The sequence below is a fragment of the Anticarsia gemmatalis genome, chromosome 3 (genome assembly GCF_050436995.1).
Source record: "Anticarsia gemmatalis isolate Benzon Research Colony breed Stoneville strain chromosome 3, ilAntGemm2 primary, whole genome shotgun sequence".
In the NCBI taxonomy this organism is placed as follows: domain Eukaryota; kingdom Metazoa; phylum Arthropoda; class Insecta; order Lepidoptera; family Erebidae; genus Anticarsia; species Anticarsia gemmatalis.
This window is the reverse complement of record NC_134747.1, coordinates 3,403,854-3,418,406: the sequence shown is the minus strand read 5'-3', so window position 1 is coordinate 3,418,406 and position 14,553 is coordinate 3,403,854. Positions and strand designations below refer to the sequence as shown.

The 14,553-nt window shown below is 32.5% G+C and overlaps 1 protein-coding gene across 1 annotated transcript in view; it reads left to right on the top strand.

Moving 5' to 3' along the window:
- The window catches only part of LOC142987216 (uncharacterized), a 144,800-nt gene that overhangs the window by 112,076 nt on the left and 18,171 nt on the right, over positions 1–14,553 (top strand). The gene's annotated exons all lie outside the window — the stretch shown is intronic.

Sequence of the window (14,553 nt, the reverse complement as noted above, 5' to 3'; positions counted from 1 at the left end):
GATGCAGAAATTTAACTAACTTTCGGCAAAAATATACAGGTATATCACTTACTTGGAAAAGTTATGTCTAGTAACTACTACAAAAAGAGCATGCAAAATTACAATTAACATCATTGAAGAGTTTTACCAAAATTGTAGAGTCGTTACCTGGGTGTCCTTTTTGTGTATTTTCTTACAATTAGCATAAACTTAAACATAAAATTGACTTTCTAAATATATTATCTTTATAAATTTAAAACTAGTGCATTATTAGACTAGGATGTTGAAAAAACGCATACCTACGCAACGCAATAAAAAGTCTTCGCATGTTTCTAGTCCATTTTGTTAGTTCCAAGGCACAAAAACGTAAACCTTGTATTTTAAGACCTAAGTCTACCTTGAACGCAAGTATTATTAACTCGATAAAAACAAAAATAACACCGCTCTACAATCTCGAATTGCAGTGAAATAGAAAATTTCATAGAAAGACCTTCGTTACTTTATAACTTAGTTATTTTATGTTTCGCAAACTTTCATAAAAACTATTTATAGGAACAAATATTTCATAAATCACTTCGGAAGAACTTCCTATGGCCTTGCCAATCTTGCCATAAAGCAGATAGCTCATAAAATATCATAGCGTAGCGCAAAACTTGTCGATAACAATAAACGCACCCCATAAAAACTTCTTTTGAAGCATTTTGAGGATAGCACGACGAAACGTGCACATGCGCGTATTATTCACACTACCCATCCCTTTCACGCATGCCACATGACGAAAGAAAAAGCGAGACAGCAACAATCACGTCAGTTACAACATGATTATTTACATTTGAAAGTTTCACGTCAACTTCTGACTCTAACTTTCAGGTAATAAAGTTCAGTTTTGATTGATGCATGTTGTTATTATTTTCGCCGTCTAGTAAAGGGCTTCACATCACTTCAGTGATCAGTCGGTCGCGTTGGTAAATAGAATATTCGTTCTTCGGTCGTCGTCGAGTGCGTTCGAAGCGTTCGGAATAAACGAAAATTGCCTTCACTCGTGTCGAAGGAAACACGTGTTTTCTGCCAAAGTGAGTTGATACTTTTTTCTGTGTTTATAAATAAAAATCTCTGAATTTATCGCGGGTTTTGTAGTGGTTTAGTTGTTATTTAATTTTTCAGTGTTTTATGTGAAGTTTTTAGTCATTAACTCGTGGTAAGCTCGTGTGGGATCGATGACATATCGTACAGTTGGTCGCTTCCTTTAACATTATTGTTGATTGCAATTATTATTTGGTTTTCCGTCTTTTTCTTACATTTAATACTTTTATAATAAACTTCATACAGAAGTCTCTAAAAAAGTTTTCAGTTTGATTTTTTTTTATTCTTACTCTACCAAGCGGTAATGATCCATATACTTAATAATATTATATGAACAAACTTTTTAGTATAATTTAAACGTTTCGATACAAATTAATTATGTACCTAGTAAATAATTACTTACGCAACAGATGACAATACTTTTCCTCAGACAAAAAAACGCATGCAAATTAATACTTTCCACGTGATTGGTAAATGGGTATTTCAAACGTTCTGAAACTTTCTTTCTACTAATACTTCATATTATTGCTTTTTTTAGATTATAGTTGGCCGTGGGTAATGCGGGTAGATAATTTAGATAAACAGCTGATATTATATCTAATATCAGTCTTTAGTATACATAATGTTTTTATATTCAAATGATTATAAGAAAGAAGAAATGTCGTAGATATATTATTATTGAGTTTTTTTTTATACCAAGAATTGGTCTTGCGGGAATTTATATTGTAAGGTCTTTAATATTGTAGCAGTTAATGGTAGGAGAAGATTCGAATCTGCGACTTTTCGGTTGCCAGTTTCCTACGTAGTCTTCTCAATGTCTAATTGACCATAAAATATGTTTGCAACCGAGTGACCATTTTGAAAAATGTAGAGGCAAAGATATGACATATAAATAATGCAATAGTTGGAGATTATAACTATGGGAAGTTAATAAAAGAAAGTTAGTAAAAGTTCTTCATATAAAAGATAATTATTTTGTTCTACAAGGGTCACATGTTGTAAAATTAGGAATGCCTATATATATCGCATATAACGCCTGTTATACCTAAAAGTGTAGGCAGGTGTGTTACCTACACCCAGGTTTCGCCATTTACAATGTTCAATGAATGTATAGGGATAATGTATATTTGTCTGTGATTAATTTGATAGACGTACCATCATTGCGTTGGTATTTTAGTCACATTCTCTTTAACCACACGTGAACAAATATTTCAGTTTGTATTGCCGGTTGACTTATAATTCTATAAATATCTTTATAAATGAAAGAAATGTGTGACGGACAGGAAGTCCTTCATTTACGAAATATCTAACAGAGTTTAAATCTCTTGAATGTCTGGAAATGTATTAAAAGAATAGGTAGTCGATTTATGATATAGTATTCTTGAGATTTGAGCACAGGAACATTTATATTATTATTTGGACAAAATGGTCGATTAGCAGTGGAATTAATGTTTATTTAATTACTAGCTGACCCGAGCAACTTTGCTTGCGTCACATAAGAGAGAATGGTCAGAATTTTTCACGTTTTTGTAACCCTTTTCTACTGTTACTCTGCTCCTATTGGTCGTAGCGTAATGATATAAAATATGCTTTTTTTCACGAATAATATTCTTAAAATTATTTATTTCTCTTAATATAACGAAGTCGCGCTAAGGCATATCCGCCATTAAAACAGTTGCCATGACAACGGAATTTTGTTAATTTAATGTCATTATTATATTGATTATTCGCGACTTCGTTCGCCATCTGAATTTTCCCGGGAAATGCGTCATTTTCCCGGGGTAAAAAGTAGCCTATGTCCTTTCTCGGGTATCAAAATATCTCCATACCAAATTTCATGCAAATTGGTTCAGTAGTTTAGGCGTGATTGAGTAGCAGACAGACAGACAGACAGAGTTACTTTCGCATTTATAATATTAGTATGGATTTTGGCAGAATTCGCCATTCGGTTTTAAGCCAGTATCGCCATCGTACATGGTAAGCATGTATATATTTGTTCAAAATTAATGACCTTTAATTTAGAACAGTCAGAGAACATCAACAGTTTGTCTAAACATTACGAATTTCGAAGAAGATTAGTAAAATAGTCAATTTTAATATTCTTAGACAAAGGGTTAATGACCCGACTAATGTTGCCTATTTCGTTCAGAAACTGCTGTCAAATTAATCATCCGTTGGGAAAATTTTCATTCATAACTATCGGAACCAATGGATTGAATGAGTAAACAGCAAGCAAATTAATCCTTTTGTTCTTTAGTCATTCTTTGTTTGCTGAAAACTAAATGTACGTAATATTATCGTGCTCTGAAAATTTACTTTACTGACCGTCGTGACACATGTGACAGCTCATTAGGGTCTTGTAAATGGGAAGGACCCGACAAAGGGGACCCTAACTACAAAAGACTTGACACAACAGTACATAAGAAATAATGTTGGCGACCAATATTTATGGATACCTACCTATAACTGTTAAGATAAGGAACAGTGAAATAGGCATGATTTTGTTATGAGCTTGTTATAAGTTAAAAGGGTATAAAAAATCGCTGGTACAGATTTCCAAAATAATATCACGCGTAAGTATGCTCTATAAATGCTCCCCTGTTGTTACAGGCTGTTTCATTAACGCGTCGAATGAGGTTAATTTGTTGTGATATCAAGCTCATGCTCATTAAGTTAAATACATTAAATATACGTGGTAAATAGCAATTACACGTGTGTATTAGCATCGATGCGTAGCGACACGCACCCGTCACGCTCGCAATTCACGCAAACGTCTCTAATAAAAATGCTTGGACGTTTTCCAAAAAAAAAGCATTCCACCGCCATTTTTTCTCATCGTTCCCGCGCGATTGCATCAAATGTCAATTTTGACATAAGAAAAAAGTTTAAAAAGAAATTGTAATGGGTTGGCGGTAAAAGGTTTGTAGAACGAATCAATTGGTTTTAAAAAAAGAAAATGGAATGCGGTTTTACATTTTGAAAAGGCTCAATAGCTTTTTTATTTCATTTTGTTTTAGTTTGTTTTTTATTTGGAGATATCGAAATAATGATAAATAAATCAGATAACAATGGCGAAGTAAGAACTAACTATCGAAGTATGTTATCGCAAATATAGTTTCCATTGTGATCAAAAATACTTATGTGTTGTTACTTTTAACGAGCTCTATTTACTTTCAGTAACTTCATCGTATTATTCGTACAACATAATATATTAGGCTTTTATGTCTGAATTATAACGTAGCGTTTACGAAGGCTTGTTACAATATTTTAAAATTACGTATTTTATAATATTGTAACGTAGGAGCTTATTGAGTATAACCAGCGTAGGTGTTTGTCTAAAATGTTTATTAGGTAGTAAAATTTACATAATTTTTAGAATTTTGTTACGCGTAATACGGCAAATTATCCTCTTTTCATGTAAGTTAATAAAACAGAGTTTAGATACTCGTGACAGGTGTATTAGAGTAGGATTATTATGTAAAGTTGTGATTACTTTGAGTTATATTTTTAGGCTTGAATTTTATCGCCAGATAACTTTATAACAGGAATAATTTGATCATTTTTAAAGTCATTCTTTGAGAAAAATTGGCTCTATAGTTCTTATCTGTTTATTAATTTTAGATTATTCTTACAATACATGAAAGATTACGGGTTTTAACAGATAAGTACTAAATATACTAAAGTGGCATAGATTTAACCGAGAATCATTTAATATGTCTATATTTTTTCTCTAACAATGTAGCAACGTTATCCTAAAAATACATGGGCCCGGTTATCCCAAAGAGTGATTACGAAAGACGAATGTTGCCACTAAAATAAATTACATATTGAACGAAATATTTTAATGTAACAATTCCAGAAACGTTTTATTTCCGAACGGCCATTTGTAAGAGAATTAATGACAGTGAAACTCATTTCAGTTTGATCGTAAGAAAGGTTATTATTATAGCCTTATTACGTAATTTAATTAGTTTCTGTATGTTGTAGTTGTTTTATAATAGAAATGAGAGGATAATTCGTATACCTGAATATTATTTAATTGCGTAGGTTAGATAAATTGGAATAATGAAAACTGGATATAAATACGACGAGCTAAAGGTTCCGTTTCAAATAATACTTAAGTTTCTAGAAATTATTTTATTTATAAAATGGCAAATTGTTTTCTATAACTAATTTTAATAGCATGTTTTGTCTTCAAGTAGAAGACTAATACATTTTCAACTCATCAATCTAAGACTAGTCACTTTGAAAAGACGTTTGAATTCTAGCATTGGCTTTCTCATTACTCTTTTAAAAATGACAATTACTTTGTATTCATAGAAAATTGACACAAAATTAAAAATACTTTAAAGAACGAGCAAATTTGTAGTACCTATATAGTATATAGTTTTATAAAAAACTCAAAAAGGTCGCTGTACTTTTAATATCCGTTGCGATACAAACATACAAACAAAGAATTGTTCGTAACAGTTACAACACGCAGTACTGTTTTATTTTATTGTACAAAGTTTTTATCAATTACAACTGTATAAAATACTGATACGAGTTATCAATGTTTGGTAGCAACTAAATATTGATGTCAATGTTCATACGTTTTGTTGTTAACCTCCAGTGCGTTTTGATAACGTATTTTATGGATTGAAATTTTGTAGTTTTTGCGTTGTTTCTTTATTAACTACAGACTTTTTAACATATGTGTATTTGTGGAAAATAAGAGTAATTCTATGTATGAAGGATACCTATAGCTTCTATTACTGTAAATGTGTTAATTTTCTATCGATAATTTCGAATTACTTGACAAAAAAATAGCTTTAGCTAACTACTATAGGTATTTTTATCATGGCCCTATTGAACCCAAAAAATCTTTCTAATTTCAACAAGATTCCTAGTAGCTAATGACAAAAATATAGGTAATCAAAATAGAAATAGTGTTCTTTTCGAAGACGAAACCAACTGAAATAATTTCTTTGTCTCTTTGTTGTTTTGTATTTACAAACATTACAAAAAGTTGTAGGTAGACGATGATGTCACAATAGGTCTGGAATATCCTCAATTGGTCTTTAAACGGGATATAAATACTTAGGTTTACGATCTTCATTGACCGCCATAGTCCCGTTTTAATCTGTCTTGTAGCTCTACGCTAAACAGTAGGTAAAGGTAGAGTTAACCTCGAATTTGCAACTAGCGTTTTGAATGAAGAAACACGTACATAGATACACATGTAAAATCATTCCACTTCTGATACATTGCTAATTACAAAATATGAAAGTGTCGTAATTTCATACAGCTTTTCATGTTACAGTAAATAATAAAGCCTTTTAGTAGAGTAAATACAGCACAAACATATTTCAAGTAATAATTCAAATAAATTCAAAAGTTGAATTAACATTGTTACATTTTGACATCACTTGAACAAAGTAAATTACAATTGTCAATGTCCTGTCACTTTGAGTTCAACTGTCAAAAACATTTGAAGAAAATTTGACTGCAGATTGGCGAGGTTAAGTTCACTAAGTTATTAATTTTATTTGTTAAATTGAAAAGTCTATGGGAAGGGTATACTTTCAAAATTATTTTATCCGGCTTTTCGTTTTGGGTTCCACTGTATCTTTATGGTAACATGAAAGGCATTAGGGGATGTTCGATATTCTACGGAGAAACTAGTGTTGTCTGGAACATTTGTTTAAACAGCTGAATAGTAAGGTATATCTTGTCTCATGAGCGATTGTCTACCATTGACCAAAAAATGATGGAAGAATTATTATTTGCCAGCTGCGTAATTCAAATACTTGTATTTCCACCATACCATTTATGCTATTGGGGTAGTCATTTAATTTCACATATTATGTCAATTTTAGATAGAACCGGAAACAAAACTAATCCAAAACCATAGTAAAGTTACTAAAATATCAATCTAACATCAAACTACACTCAACATCAGCCATAATTTCATCAAAACTGTCATCACTATACCAACGACATGACTTACAAGCCAGTAATATGCCGCACAGAAAACTCAGGGACAAAGAAAATTACACCTAGTGATGTAATATGTGTACGAGTGTACAGTCGTCGACAATAATTAAACTCGTTAAGTCGCCGTCTCGCGCGACTGTACGTCGGAAGGGGGCTTGATGTGACGTCATCTTTGTTAAAAAGTACAGGGTTGGCATGTGGAGATAGTGTGGGTTGGAATTAAGGGGAATTATTTCGCATATTAAAAAGTTGAATTTTGGGTAGTTTGTTAGTTATAATAATTATCTTATTTGTTTTTCTATTGAAGATGGTCCCGTAAACCTATTTTAATAGTTTTCTTGATGGATTGATTTTATTTATTTTTAACTTATAGCATTGTCGTTGCTTTAGTATCAAAATGAATTTGATTTTTTAAACAGATTTAAATTAATTTGAGTTACTCAACTTTATGTATGACATTCACATAGTCTGTTATAAAGTAATTTTAACCGACATTTATGAACAGTCTATTTAAGTAACAACATAAATTTGAACAGTTGTTTCTAAAAATGCTCTTGCATTTGGTTCAATATTTATTGAGTGTATAAAAATGCATTGCATTTGTGTAAATATAAGAACGTCAACTGCACTCATCTTTATTTATAATGTGGCATGGAGACATTGTACAACATGACATTTGTATGTGTTTTAATTCAAATAAAGTCTTTTGACCTATATAGTCAGTGTCACAAAATTTACAGAATCGAATGAAGATATAACTATCTTTAATTCAGGAGTGGTAGCTGGTTAGTTTATTAAATGTAAAACTGACTGATGTGTTCATAAATTTGATGTTACTTTTTTCTTATTTTTAAAGACCCGCATTAAGAATTTATTGATCTGTGTCGCGGGGATTTTTACAAACATACAAACAACGGACACAATGTACAACCAAACCTGAAACAATTATTGTGGATCGCACAAATAATTGTTCCGCGTGGGAACCGAACCCACGATTTCCCGAGGCAATGGTAGCGGTATGGACTGTCAGATAGGTTATCCGTTATTTAACCGCTGGTTGTTAAACCAGCTCTTTATTATAAATTCGATCGATAGCCAGAAACTACTATCATAATTGTGATTCATTGAAATTATTCACTGTTTTGCGGCAAAAAGTATAAAATAAGCGCATGCTCATACCATAATTTTCCACACCAATCTAAATATAGTACGAGTACTTCTCTACATAATAATTATATTTCCAGGTAAAGGAAAAATATTTTAATAAGAATAGAAAAGCCTTATAAACTTTTATTACGAGATGAATAAAGTTCATGCTTCCTTTTATTTAATAATAAAATTTGTATAAAAATATTAGGCTTGCTCCACACTTATTCGGTTCGGAATATATGCGGATGAATGTTCGAGAAAAATGCTGCCCGATATTGCCGCGCCTGAATGTTCAAACCGAATTGTTACGATTGAACCCGAAGGCATCTGTACCTCGATTCAGTACCACTATTGACTACCGACAACCGGCTAGCTATCGAAATTTTGACATTTAGAATGTACTGTCAAAATATTTCCTGCGACACCCGTCGGAGGCGCTGATCAGATTTTCATACAAAATTTCTCGATGACAGGTCGGTTGTCGGTAGTCGATAGTTGTAGATAATCGAGCTACTGTTCGGCTTGTACCGGTCGGGTAGTTCCTAGTAATTGCTTCGAATCGGTTTTGTAGTTTGATAAATATCGCAGAACCGAACTTGTCGAATCGAATATGTGTGCAGCAAGCCTTACAAACGATCCGTGAGTTACGTTCATATATATTTTCCTTGTATACCATCAGCCCGTATCATGTTGCTCATTATGATTAATCTATGTTATAAATCATGAAATATTTGCTCTATAAACCGCGTTTTCGTAATGGACTAAACTGAGATTTTTTTGGTTAACAATTCGGAACGGGAATCGAAATCATATATTAGGCCGAGGAAAAAGTCTTTTTGCATTATAGTATGAGCTCACTGAAAGAAACCTAATAAACCGTGTAACTCATTTGTTATTCTTGAAACCAAAGAGATTTTATTACAAGTTCATACATACTATAATGCGAAAAGACTTTTTTCCCGACCTAATATTTATTTCTTTTAACTTATTTTTACATTGAATTCTGTTAATATATTTACTGACTAAATAATAAACTATACCGTAACTTTTGTTTCAACATGGTTGCTTAGCAATCTGAAAAATGCGGCACTAAAATATTTTTTGATTGTTTTTATTTTATTTTATGTTGTGTTTTTGGCTAAATCGGGATAAAGCCAAGATTGTCACGAAGCTTAACGAAAATAAAACTACTGACCTATACAAAGTAACTACATACAAAGTAAATACATCTATATAGCAGAATTATTACTATTAATAAATCATATCTATCAACCATTGCTTACCAGTAATGATCATTTTTTTAATTTTAATTTTTGCTTAAATTTTCGATGAGCTCTTAAAAGTGTGTTATAGAACATAAGCCTACTTTAAAAGGAAGTAATTGATTCCAAGAAAGGAGATGCGTTAATCCTCCTGTAAAATCAGGCCGATAAAACCATCTGTAAATATACTTGGCAGGCTTTTGTTCAGTCATTTACCGTTGATTTTTTCGCCGTGACTTTATCTTGATATTTTTTTATTTGTATTTTAGTTACGTCATATTAAAAGTCAAACTACGATAAAAAATCGAGCTCGATCCGTGCGTCGAATAATAAGAAAACACACATAAAAAACATCGCGTCAAATTGAGAACCTCCTCCTTTTTCGAAGTCGGTTAAAAAGTCCTATGCGAAAAACAGTCTGAATACCACTTTTTCTTCTAAAGATCATTCTCAAAGAAACCACTATAACGATTAAGATAACGTCTCCCCTGCGATTGTAACCAATAAAATTCCCCTAATTACGAATCATCAAAACTTTCTTCAAAAAGTCGTCACAATCTTAACAGTCATCACGAGGCGAAGTTTCGACAACCCTACCGTCCCTAAAGGGCCATACGTCACATTAGTTATGTACCCAAGCAGGGTCCGTGAACTGAATTATCTCTTCAGTTAGCCCTTTGGGGTTCCACAGTACAATTGAAGTCAATGGTGCTATAAATTACAAATTTATTATCGGTTTCTAACAGCCCTTTGTGCTGTGAATCTTAAGTTTGATTTACTTCAAGCCCACCTTGTAAAGTACGTTTTGAAAATTTTAAAGGTACGATACCTTATTTGTTACCCGACGTTTTGATCGACGTATACCGGTCGTGGCACAGACTGACAGTTCAAAAACATTAATATTTAAATAAATTAAGTATTGTGGTTAAAGTTTTTGATAATAGAATTCATTCAATAGAAATAATTGGCTACTTTGCAAACAAATACTTGTATATTTCCAGAGAATTATACTAAAATGTAGGTTTTAGAAAGTTGGTAGATATTTTTTGGTTACAGTTCTTAGTCGTACAAGTATTAGTGATCCGCATTACATAATAAGAACCTTGCCCAGCAGTAATGTGTGAAAATTTTAGTGGTTAACCTCTTTTTTAAATTTTACACCTGTAATTTGAAGTAATAGACGTTTTTATAAACATAAATACATCACACCACTTCTAAATTAAAACCTTCAAACAATTTTCACTATTCACTTTACATCCATTATAAATGTTCCCACAAAGCCCTTGAATACCTCGCTAAATTTAGTTACAGTGTATTTAGAGCACATATAACACCAAAATAGGATTGTCCTCAACCTATTTACCGTTAGTCCCGTGGCAACCCTACTCGGCGGTAATTCCCTGTACAAAAAACCTTTCAAGTCTCAAGTAGTCATATATCAATGTATTACTTAGTGGTGAAAATATGTAGGCGACTTGACTCGGTTTAACCTTCGTATGACCTTTTTTAGGGGTGTAGGATGTCTAGTGAAAGTATGTTAAAAACAATTTGAGCCTGGTCAGTAACAACTTAGTTCTGGTTATCGGTTTGCCTACCAATGCTTTGGTACCAGATTTCTGTTATATTAAATCCCTGGATGTTTTAATGTCACCTCCCTTTAGTAACATTTACTAATATAAAAATACTTTTCGGTTTGATATCCGTAACGCCCCAAAAAATTATGTTTTAAAGCAGAAGTATCAGTAAGAGGTAAACATTTTCGAACTGTATTTTTTTTTATTTAGAAGATATTAAGGCCTATGTCCAGTGGACGTCTACAGGCTGATATGATAATGATGGTGATGATTAAGAATATTATATTTCAAATTCTGCCTAGCTCATAACTGTGTGACAGACTTAAGTTAGAAACTGGCTCCCATAGCCTAAAAGAAACCTAAATATAACCCAATATAACCTACTTTGGGCGCGGTATGTTCTTGAAATGTTGACCCTGAGCGCCCGTGCGTTCATATCGTAAAGTCTTCAGTTGGTACAGTCACGCGAACAGACATAATGCCTTCAAAACTGACTAATCTAAATATCGTGGGAGGTCAAATGACAGGTTGAATTAAATAGATAGTGGAGTTAGATACGAGGATGTCAAATATTATGATATGGTCTTTTGAAATTCTTTAATTTGTGCGTATAAGGAACCTATACTTTCAGTTTTAAATTATCTAAGTAATGTTATAAAGAAATGTTGGATCTGAAAATAAATTATACGACATCAATTTGCCAGTTTCTAAGTTTGAAGGTTTGAAAACTTTTTAACATTATTTGACTTCAATTTGCGTCTTCGTGAGATTCCATAGCAAAAATGCTGGAAGACATGAGTAGAAATAATATAATTAAATTATGAAAATCGTTTCTTACTTTTATGGCACGAACGCTCTTTCGTATGGATATTTGAAGTTTAAAGTTAAAGTTATAACTTAAAATCCTGTTTATAATCTTCTCTAATTCATAGGTCACACGATAATTAATTCAATTATAATAAAATTGTTTGCCTAATGTTTATCATTATTCCGATAAGGAGATTTAACCTTAGTCTTGATATTTCGACCTTCGCCGTCTTATCCACTGCTCTATTGTGGCTCAATTTAGACCGATTCAGTACATCGATAGAGTTGTTCAAAAGTAAGTCGAACCAATTTATCTTGGTCATTGTAATTGCGCAAAAACATTGACCCCAGGAATTAAAGGGACTTGTGAATAAGCTTCGAAGACATGCGGGCTTTGTAAGCGTTTATTTTCATTGTGATAGGTATTGTTCTGAAGTCCCTTTGTGTTGTTTGCTTCATCATTAATGATGGCAGATTCGTACTGATTATAAATAAAGACTAGTGCATTCGACCAGTGTTGTGGATTCATGGTTTTGACTTTTACTTATTCTAGAAGCAGACCCTTTACCAAGCAGTGGAACAGTAATGGGTTAGATTTATTATAGCACATATTTACATAACTGAGAAATCTAAATTATTAGTTTAAATTCTAAGTTGAACAATCTTATTTTTCGTTCTAAGTGTAACGACAAATAATAATATCGTTATCGACCATTTGTTAGAGTATCGCTGTGTTTTTCTTCTACCTGCAACTAAAAATACGATTTCCACTTTCAAGAATACACTATTTGATTCTCAACATTTTCCATTAAAAATCCTGTCTTCCCATAACTTTAGACATGTTCTTTATCTTAGTCTGAATTTTATGTTCTTATTCTAGTCTACGACAAGGAAATTTACATGAGCTCTAGAGAATCTCGAGGCGAATCGGACTCTATATTAAACTGGCTATTTATCAGACATTTTTCTACGTCCCACAGCCTCCGGGGAGGCCGCAAGATTGCTTTGCTTCGACCAGCTACGACTGCGAATTGAATTTATTTGCATTTACATATAATATGGATAAGGACGCTGTTATAGTACTGATTACGTTGACGTTTTTATACTAGTTTAGTGTTATGAAGTTAAAGAGCTTGTTTGTTTTGAATTTGAGATCTTGAAAAAGGATTTGATATTTTTTTGTAGTTAAAGCTTTATTCTTGGGTTTTTGTTTGAACGCGCTAATCTCGAGAACTACTGGTCCGATTTGAAAAATTCTTTCAGTGTTAGATAGCCCATTTATCGAGGAAGGCTATAGGCTATATATCATCACGCTACGACCAATAGGAGCAGAGTACCAGTGAAAAATGTTACAGAATCAGGGAAAATTATGATTCTCTTATGTGACGCAATGCATTATAAAAATACCTACATATTGTATAAAGTTTAAGCTTAGCCTTAGGTCCGTAAAATTATCTAGACATTGAAATATTTATCTTCTAATGTTATCTATACTAATATTATAAAGCTGAAGAGTTTGTTTGTTTGTATGTTTGTTTGTTTGTTTGTTTGTTTGTTTGTTTGTTTGTTTGTTTGTTTGAACGCGCTAATCTCAGGAACTACTGGTCCGATTTGAAAAATTCTTTCAGTTTTAGATAGTCCATTTATCGAGGAAGGTTATAGGCTATATATCATCACGCTACTACCAATAGGAGCAGAGTACCAGTAAAAAAATGTTTTGGAAACGGGGAAAATTTTGACCTATTCTCTCTTATGTGACGCAAGCGGAGTTGCGTGGGTCAGCTAGTTGTCTATAAAATTGTTATTCTTCGTTATAAAACTTCAGAATATTTTCACTATAATAATATTTTGTTATTAAAGCTCTAGTTTATAGTGTACCTTTGAAAATTGCCTAGATTTTTCCTATCATAAAACATAATAGTGTTCTTAGAAAGCGTGGGCAGTGTTTATAGTTCGTTCGCTGTTTTTAATGAAAATATACGCTTTTATCTACTGGATTTTTATCTCTAGGGATACAGGTTGTGAAGTAATAGGCTTCGCTTTAAGTATTTTGTATTTGAGATTAAATTACGCTACCTTTGCTGTCATATTTGCTGTGGTTAGAATAAATGAAACTAATACACATTAGTTTTGTATTACAGTAAAGACATGACAGACAAATCTAAAACAATAAAGGAACTATTATTGTTGTGTAAATATTGGTTAATAACTCACACCCAACATGGTGTGTAAAAAGTTCAAACTAATCTCAAAAATTAAATAAAAAAAAGAAAACAAGACAACAGAACTTACCAAAAAAAACTCAACGACTTCTCAAAAATAAAGTTTTTCTTCATCATTGTATCATCCATCTATCTATATAAATATCGCGCTACATTTTACTTCAAAAAGCCTAATAATCTCAGTCCCAACCCTCCGTCCCCAATGCCCAAGCTGCCTGCACCAATAGTTGCAAACTCCATCACTCGTAATTAAAAGCCTGTCACTAGCATTATACTTTTTATTTTAATTGGATTTTACTTTAATTAAGGGCTACAGCAGATATGCTACTTTATGCATCGGTGCTCAGTTAGTAAGTCGCTTTTTGAAAGCAAGACTTAGTAGCCAAACATCCCAGGTTCTGTTAAAACGCCAAATGCGGCGATTTAGTCGATACAATTGCTAAATGTTACGTTCCGCCTAAATAAACTACGAGCACATGAGTCGCATGTAGTAGCGATATT